Source organism: Triticum urartu, chromosome 1A (assembly GCF_056163025.1).
Source record: "Triticum urartu cultivar PI428250 chromosome 1A, HENAU_Tu73, whole genome shotgun sequence".
NCBI lineage: Eukaryota > Viridiplantae > Streptophyta > Magnoliopsida > Poales > Poaceae > Triticum > Triticum urartu.
In genome coordinates this window covers 288,767,577-288,776,781 of record NC_141873.1, presented here as the reverse complement: position 1 = coordinate 288,776,781, position 9,205 = coordinate 288,767,577, and positions in this window count along the sequence as shown.

Below are 9,205 nucleotides of genomic sequence, written 5' to 3'. Positions count from 1 at the left end.
AGAGGCATACTAGTGACACTTTGTTTGTCTATGTATTCACACAAGTATTATGTTTCCGGTTAATACAATTCTAGCATGAATAATAAACATTTATCATGATATAAGGAAAAAATAATAACGTTATTATTGCCTCTAGGGCATATTTCCTTCAGATGCCTGATACGTCTCCAACGTATCTATAATTTTTTATTGCTCCATGCTATATTATCTACTGTTTTGGACTATATTGGGATTTATTTTCCACTTTTATATTATTTTTGGGACTAACCTATTAACCGAAGGCCCGGCCCAGAATTGCTGGTTTTTTTTCCTATTTCAGTGTTTCGAAGAAACGGAATATCAAACGGAGTCCAAACGGAATAAAATCTTCGGGAACGTGATTTTCTCACCAAACATGATCCAGGAGACTTGGACCCTGCTCCAAGGAACAAAAGAGGCGGTCACGAGGGTGGGGGCGCCCCCCCCCTAGGGAGCGCCCCCCTGCCTCGTGGGCCCCTCGTTGCTCCTCCGGCGTACCTCTTCCTCCTATATATACACACGTACCCCCAAAAGATCATAACAGGAGCCAAAAACCTCATTCCACCGCCGCAACTTTCTGTATCCACGAGATCCCATCTTGGGGCATGTTCCGGAGCTTCGCCGGAAGAGGGCCGTCATCACGGAGGGCTTCTACATCACCATAGCCCCTCCGATGAAGTGTGAGTAGTTTATCTCAGACCTTCGGGTCCATAGTTAGTAGCTGGATGGCTTCTTCTCTCTCTTTGAATCTCAATACAAAGTTCTCCCCCTCTCTCGTGGAGATCTATTCGATGTAATCTTCTTTTTGCGGTGTGTTTGTTGAGACCGATGAATTGTGGGTTTATGATCAAGTCTATCTATGAATAATATTTGAATCTTCTCTGAATTCTTTTATGCATGATTGGTTATCTTTGCAAGTCTCTTCGAATTATCCGTTTGGTTTGGCCAACTAGATTGGTAGTTCTTGCCATGGGAGAAGTGCTTAGCTTTGGGTTCGATCTTGCGGTGTCCTTACCCAGTGACAGAAGGGGTAGAAAGGCACGTATTGCATCGTTGCCATCGAGGATAACAAGATGGGGTTTATTTCATATTGCATTAATTTATCTCTCTACATCATGTCATCTTGCTTAAGGCGTTATTCTTTTTTTAACTTAATACTCTAGATGCATGCTGGATAGCGGTCGATGAGTGGAGTAATAGTAGTAGATGCAGAATCGTTTCGGTCTACTTGTCACAGACGTGATGCCTATATACATGATCATGCCTAGATGTTCTCATAATTATGCTCAATTCTATCAATTGCTCAACAGTACTTTGTTCACCCACCGTAGAATACTTATGCTCTTGAGAGAAGCCACTAGTGAAACCTATGGCCCCCGGGTCTATTCTCATCATATCAATCTCCATCACTTTTATATTGTTTTGCTATTTACTTTGCCTTTACTTTTTTACTTTGCATCTTTATACCAAAAATACCAAAAATATTCTATCTGTCAGATCTCACTCTCGTAAGTGATCGTGAAGGGCTTGACAACCCCTAATCGCGTTGGTTGTGAGTAGCTATCGTTTTGTGCAGGTACGAGGGACTTGAGCGTGACCTCCTACTGGATTGATACCTTGGTTCTCAAAAACTGAGGGAAATACTTACGCTACTCTGCTGCATCATCCCTTCCTCTTCGGGGAAAACCAACGCAAGCTCAAGACGTAGCACAGAGCTAGATGGTTGTTCCTTACCTCCCCTCATAGTTGAGGGATACATCTTGGTTTTTGGATCTCTCAAGTTCTTCATAGTGTCCAGCAGATATAAATCCCAAGTGACTCAAAGAATAGAGCTATGCTCCCCGGCAACGGCGTCAGAAATTAGTCTTGATAACCCACAAGTATAGGGGATCGCAACAGCTTTCGAGGGCAGAGTATTCAACCCAAATTTATTGATTCGACACAAGGGGAGCCAAAGAATATTCTCAAGTATTAGCAGCTGAGTTGTCAATTCAACCACACATGGAAACTTAGTATATGCAACAAAGTGTTTAGTAGCAAAGTAATATGATAGTGGTGGTAACGGTAACAAAAGAGTAATGAAAGCAAAGTAATATTTTTGGTATTTTGTAGTGATTGTAACAATAGCAGCGGGAAAGTAAATAAGCGTAAACCAGTATATGGAAAGCTCGTAGGCATCGGATCAGTAATGGATAATTATACCGGATGCGGTTCATCATGTAACAGTCATAACATAGGGTGACACAGAACTAGCACCAATTCATCAATGTAATGTAGGCATGTATTCCGAATATAGTCATACGTGCTTATGGAAAAGAACTTGCATGACATCTTTGGTCCTACCCTCCCATGGCAGCGGGGTCCTAATGGAAACTAAGGAATATTAAGGCCTCCTTTTAATAGAGTACCGGAACAAAGCATTAGCACATAGTGAATACATGAACTCCTCAAACTACGGTCATCACAGGTAAGTGATACGTCTCCAACGTATCTATAATTTTTGATTGCCCCATCCTATATTATCTACTATTTTGGACTATATTGGGCTTTATTTTCCACTTTTATATTATTTTTGGGACTAACCTATTTACCGGAGGCCCAGCCCAGAATTGTTGTTTTTTGCCTATTTCATTGTTTCGGAGAAACAGAATATCAAACGGAGTCCAAACGGAATGAAACCTTCGGGAACGTGATTTTCTCATCAGATAAGACCCAGGAGACTTGGACCCTCCATCAAGAAAGCCATGAGGCGGTCACGAGGGTGGAGGGCACCCCCCCTAGGGCGCACCCCCTGCCTCGTGGGCCCCTTGAAGCTCCACCGACATACTCCTTCCTCCTATATATACCTACGTACCCCCAAACGATCGGGGACGGAGCCAAAAACCTAATTCCACCGCCGCAACTTTCGGTATCCACGAGATCCCATCTTGTGGCCTGTTCCGGAGCTCCGCCGGAAGGGGAATCGATCACGGAGGGCTTCTACATCATCATCCAAGCCCCTCCGATGAAGTGTGAGTAGTTTACTTCAGACCTACGGGTCCATAGTTAGTAGCTAGATGTCTTCTTCTCTCTTTTTGGATCTCAATACAATGTTCTCCCCCTCTCTTGTGGAGATCTATTCGATGTAATCTTCTTTTTGCGGTGTGTTTGTTGAGACCGATGAATTGTGGGTGTATGATGAAGTCTATCTATGAATAATATTTGAATCTTCTCTGAATTCTTTTATGTATGATTGGTTATCTTTGCAAGTCTCTTCGAATTATCAGTTTGGTTTGGCCTACTAGATTGGTTGTTCTTGCCATGGGAGAAGTGTTTATCTTTGGGTTCAATCTTGCGGTGTCCTTTCCCAGTGACAGAAGGGGCAGCAAGGCACGTATTGTATTGTTGCCATCGAGGATAACAAGATGGGGTTTTATCATATTGCATGAAACTATCCCTCTACATCATGTCATCTTGCTTAAGGCGTTACTCTGTTTTTAACTTAATACTCTAGATGCATGCTGGATAGCGGTCGATGAGTGGAGTAATAGTAGTAGATGCAGGCAGGAGTCGGTCTACTTGTCTCGGACGTGATGCCTATATACATGATCATACCTACATATTCTCATAACTATGCTCAATTCTGTCAATTGCTCAACAGTAATTTGTTCACCCACCATAGAATACTTATGCTCTTGAGAGAAGCCACTAGTGAAACCTATGGCCCCCGGGTCTCTTTCTCATCATATCAATCTCCATCACCTTATTATTGCTTTCCTTTTACTTTGCCCTATACTTTTCACTTTGCATCTCTATACCAAAATACCAAAAATATTATCTATCATCTCTATCAGATCTCACTTTCGTAAGTGACCGTGAAGGGATTGACAACCCCTAAGCGCGTTGGTTGCGTTGAGCTATTGTTTTTGTGTAGGTACGAGGGACTTGCGTGTAGCCTCCTACTGGATTGATACCTTGGTTCTCAAAAACTGAGGGAAATACTTATGCTACTTTGCTGCATCATCCTCTCCTCTTCGGGGAAATCCAACGCAGTGCTCAAGAGGTAACAAGAAGAATTTCTGGCGCCGTTGCCGGGGAGTCTGTGCAAAAGTCAACATACCAAGTACCCATCACAATCCCTATTTCCCGCATTACATTATTTGCTATTTGCCTCTCGTTTTCCTCTCCTCCACTTCACCCTTGCCATTTTATTCGCCCTCTCTCTCTATCCTCCCTATCTTTCTCTATTTGCCTCTTTTTTCCCGTTTGCTTTTTGTTTGCTCCTGTGTTGGATTGCTTGTTTGTCGCGATGGCTCAAGATAATACTAAATTGTGTGACTTCACCAATACCAACAACAATGATTTTATTAGCACTCCGATTGCTCCTCTTACCAATGTTGAATCTTGTGAAATTAATGCTGCTTTGCTAAATCTTGTCATGAAAGATCCGTTTTCCGGCCTTCCTAGTGAAGATGCCGCTACCCATCTTAATAGCTTCGTTGATTTGTGTGACATGCAAAAGAACAAAGATGTGGATAATGATATTGTTAAATTGAAGCTATTTCCTTTTTCGCTTAGAGATATCGCTAAAGCTTGGTTTTCATCTTTGCCTAAAAATAGTATTGATTCTTGGAACAAGTGCAAAGATGCTTTTATCTCTAAGTATTTCCTCCTGCTAAGATCATCTCTCTTAGAAACGATATTATGAATTTTAAGCAACTTGATCATGAACATGTTGCACAAGCTTGGGAGAGAATGAAATTAATGATACGTAATTGCCCTACTCATGGTTTGAATTTGTGGATGATTATACAAAAATTTTATGCTGAATTGAATTTTGCTTCTAGAAATCTTTTAGATTCGGCCGCGGGAGGCACTTTTATGGAAATCACTTTAGGATATGCTACTAAACTCCTAGATAATATTATGATTAATTATTTCAATGGCACACTGAAAGATCCACTAATAAAAAAGTGCATGCGATAGAAGAAATTAATATTTTGAGTGGAAAGATGGATGAACTTATGAAATTATTTGCTACTAAGAGTGTTTCTTCTGATCCTAATGATATGCCTTTGTCTACTTTTATTGAGAATAATAATGAATCTATGGATGTGAATTTTGTTGGTAGGAATAATTTTGGTGACAACGCGTATAGAGGGAATTTTAATCCTAGGCCTTATCCTAGTAATCCTTCTAATAATTATGGAAATTCCTACAACAACTCTTATGGAAATTTTAATAATATGCCCTCTGAATTTGAGAGTAGTGTTAAAGAGTTTATGAATTTACAAAAGAATTTTAATGCTTTGCTTGAAGAGAAATTGCTTAAAGTTGATGATTTGGCTAGGCACGTTGATAGAATTTCTCTTGAGGTTGATTCTTTAAAGCTTAGATCTATTCCTCCTAAGCATGATATCAATGAGTCCCTCAAAGCCATGAGAATTTCCATTGATGAGTGCAAGGAAAGAACCGCTAGGACGCGTGCTATGAAAGATGCCTTTATTAAAGCGTGTTCTTCCAATTCCTATGAAAATAAACATGAAGATCTAAAAGTTATTGATGTGTCCCCTATTAAATCTTTGTTTTGCAATATTAATCTTGATAATGATGGGACTTAATGTGATCCACCTTTACCTAGAAGGCGTTCTAAAAATTCGGAGTATTTAGATCTTGATGATGAAATTGATAAAAGTGGGATTAAAAGAAATAAAACCCTAGATGTTGCTAAACCCACTATATTGGATTTCAAGGAATTTAATTATGAAATTTTTTATTTAATTGATTGTATTTCCTTGTTGCAATCTGTGCTAAATTCTCCTCATGCTTATAGCCAAAATAAAGCCTTTACCGAACATATCGTTGATGCCTTGATGCAATCTTATGAAGAAAAACTTGAGTTGAAAGTTTCTATCCCTAGAAAACTTTATGATGAGTGGGAACCAACTATTAAAATTAAAATTAAAGATTATGAGTTTTATGCTTTGTGTGATTTGGGTTCTAGTGTCTCTACTATTCCCAAAACTTTGTGTGATTTGCTAGATTTCCATGATTTCGATGATTGCTCTCTAAACTGGCATCTTGCGGATTACACTATTAAGAAACCTATGGGAAGAATTAATGATGTTCTTATTGTTGCAAATAGGAATTATGTGCCTGTAGATTTTATCGTTCTTGATATAGATTGTAATCCTTCTTGCCCTATTATGCTCGGTAGACCTTTCCTTAGAACGGTTGGTGCAATTATTGATATGAAGGAAGGGAATATTAGATTTCAATTTCCATTAAAAAAGGGCATGGTACACTTCCCTAGAAAGAAAATAAAATTGCCATATGAATCTATCATGAGAGCCACTTATGGATTGCCTACCAAAGATGGCAATACCTAGATCTTTCTTGCTTGTTATGCCTAGCTAGGGGCGTTAAACGATAGCGCTTGTTGGGAGGCAACCCAATTTTATTTTTATTCCTTGCTTTTTTCTCCTGTTTAGTAATAAATAATTTATCTAGCCTCTGTTTTGGTTGTGTTTTTGTGCTTAATTAGTGTTTGTGCCAAGTAGAACCGTTGGGAAGACTTGGGGAAAGTCTTGTTGAACTTGCTGTAAAAAAACAGAAACTTTAGCGCTCACGAGAACTGCTGTCATTTTTTTGGAAAGTGCTATTTAGTTAATTCTTTTTGAAGATTATTAATAGAAAAATTCCTCACGTCCAGCAATTTATTTTAGAATTTTTTGGGTTCCAGATCTTGCGCTAGCTACAGATTACTATAGACTGTTCTGTTTTTGACAGATTCTGTTTTTCGTGTGTTGTTTGCTTATTTTGATGAATCTATGGCTAGTAAAATAGTTTATAAACCATAGAGAAGTTGGAATATAGTAGGTTTAACACCAATATAAATAAAGAATGTGTTCATTACAGTACCTTGAAGTGGTCTTTTGTTTTCTTTCGCTAACGGAGCTCACGAGATTTTCTACTTTAAGTTTTGTGTTGTGAAGTTTTCAAGTTTTGGGTAAAGATTTGATGGATTATGGAACAAGGAGTGGCAAGATCCTAAGCTTGGTGATGCCCATGGCACCCCCAAGATAATCTAAGGACACCTAAAAGCCAAAGCTTGGGGATGCCCCGGAAGGCATCCCCTCTTTCGTCTACTTCTATCGGTAACTTTACTTGGAGCTATATTTTTATTCACCACATGATATGTGTTTTGCTTGGAGCGTATTTTATGATTTGAGTCTTTGCTTTTTAGTCTACCACAATCATCCTTGATGTACACACCTTTTTAGAGAGCCATACATGATTTGGAATTTGATAGAATACTCTATGTGCTTCACTTATATCTTTTGAGCTTTATAGTTTTGCTCTAGTGCTTCACTTATATCTTTTAGAGCACGGTGGTGGATTTGTTTTATAGAAACTATTGATCTCTAATGCTTCACTTTGATTATTTTGAGAGTCTTAATAGCATGGTAATTTGCTGAAAATCCTAATATGCTTGGTATGCAAGATTAATAATAAAACTTTCTTATGAGTGTGTTGAATACTAAGAAAAGTTTGATGCTTGATGATTGTTTTGAGATATGGAGGCAATAATATCAAAGTCATGCTAGTTGAGTAGTTGTGAAATTGAGAAATACTTGTGTTGAAGTTTGCAAGTCCCGTAGCATGCACGTATGGTAAACGTTATGCAACAAATTTGAAACATGAGGTGTTATTTGATTGTCTTCCTTATGAGTAGCGGTCGGGGACGAGTGATGGTCTTTTCCTACCAATTTATCCCCCTAGGAGCATGCGCGTAGTGCCGAGGTTTTTGATGACTTGTAGATTTTTGCAATAAGTATGTGAGTTCTTTATGACTAATGTTGAGTCCATGGATTATACGCACTCTCACCCTTCCATCCTTGCTAGCCTCTTCGGTACCGTGCATTGCCCTTTCTCACATTGAGAGTTGGCGCAAACTTCGCCGGTGCATCCAAACCCCGTGATATGATATGCTCTTTCACACATAAACCTCCTTATATCTTCCTCAAAACAGCCACCATACCTACCTATTATGGCATTTCCATAGCCATTCCGAGATATATTGCCATGCAAATTTCCATCATTCCGTGCATCATGACACATTCATCATTGTCATATTGCTTAGCATGATCATGTAGTTGACATAGTATTTGTGACAAAGCCATCGTTCATAATTCTTTCATACATGTCACTCTTGGTTCATTGCATATCCCGGTACACCGCCGGAGGCATTCATATAGAGTCATCTTTCTTCTAGTATCGAGTTGTAATCATTGAGTTGTAAATAAATAGAAGTGTGATGATCATCATTATTAGAGCATTGTCCCAAGTGAGGAATAAAAAAAGAGAAAGGCCATAAAAAAGAGAAGGCCCAAAAAAAGAGAAAGACCATAAAAAAAGAAAAGGCCCAAAAAATGAGAGAAAAAGAGAGAAGGGACAATGTTACTATCCTTTTACCACGCTTGTGCTTCAAAGTAGCACCATGATCTTCATAATAGAGAGTCTCTCATGTTATCACTTTCATATACTAGTGGGAATTTTTCATTATAGAACTTGGCTTGTATATTCCAACAATGGGCCTCCTCAAGTGCCCTAGGTCTTCGTGGGCAAGCAAGTTGGATGCACACCCACTAGTTTCTTTTGTTGAGCTTTCATACATTTATAGCTCTAGTGCATTCATTGTATGGCAATCCCTACTCCTTGCATTAACATCAATCGGTGGGCATCTCCATAGCCCATTTATTAGCCTCGTTGATGTGAGACTTTCTCCTTTTTTGTCTTCTCCACATAACCCCCTTCATTGTATTCTATTCCACCCATAGTGCTATGTCCATGGTTCGCGCTCATATATTGCGTGAAAGTTTATAGGTTTGAGATTACTAAAGTATGAAACAATTGCTTGGCTTGTCATCGGGGTTGTGCATGATGAGAGCATTCTTGTGTGACGAAAATGAAACATGACTAAACTATATGATTTTGTAGGGATGAACTTTCTTTGGCCATGTTATTTTGAGAAGACATAATTGCTTAGTTAGTATGCTTGAAGTATTATCATTTTTATGTCAATATGAACTTTTGTCTTGAATCTTTCGGATCTGAATATTCATACCACAATTAAGAACGCATCAAAAATTCTCTTTTTATCATTTACCTACTCGAGGACGAGCAAGAATTAAGCTTAGGGATGCTT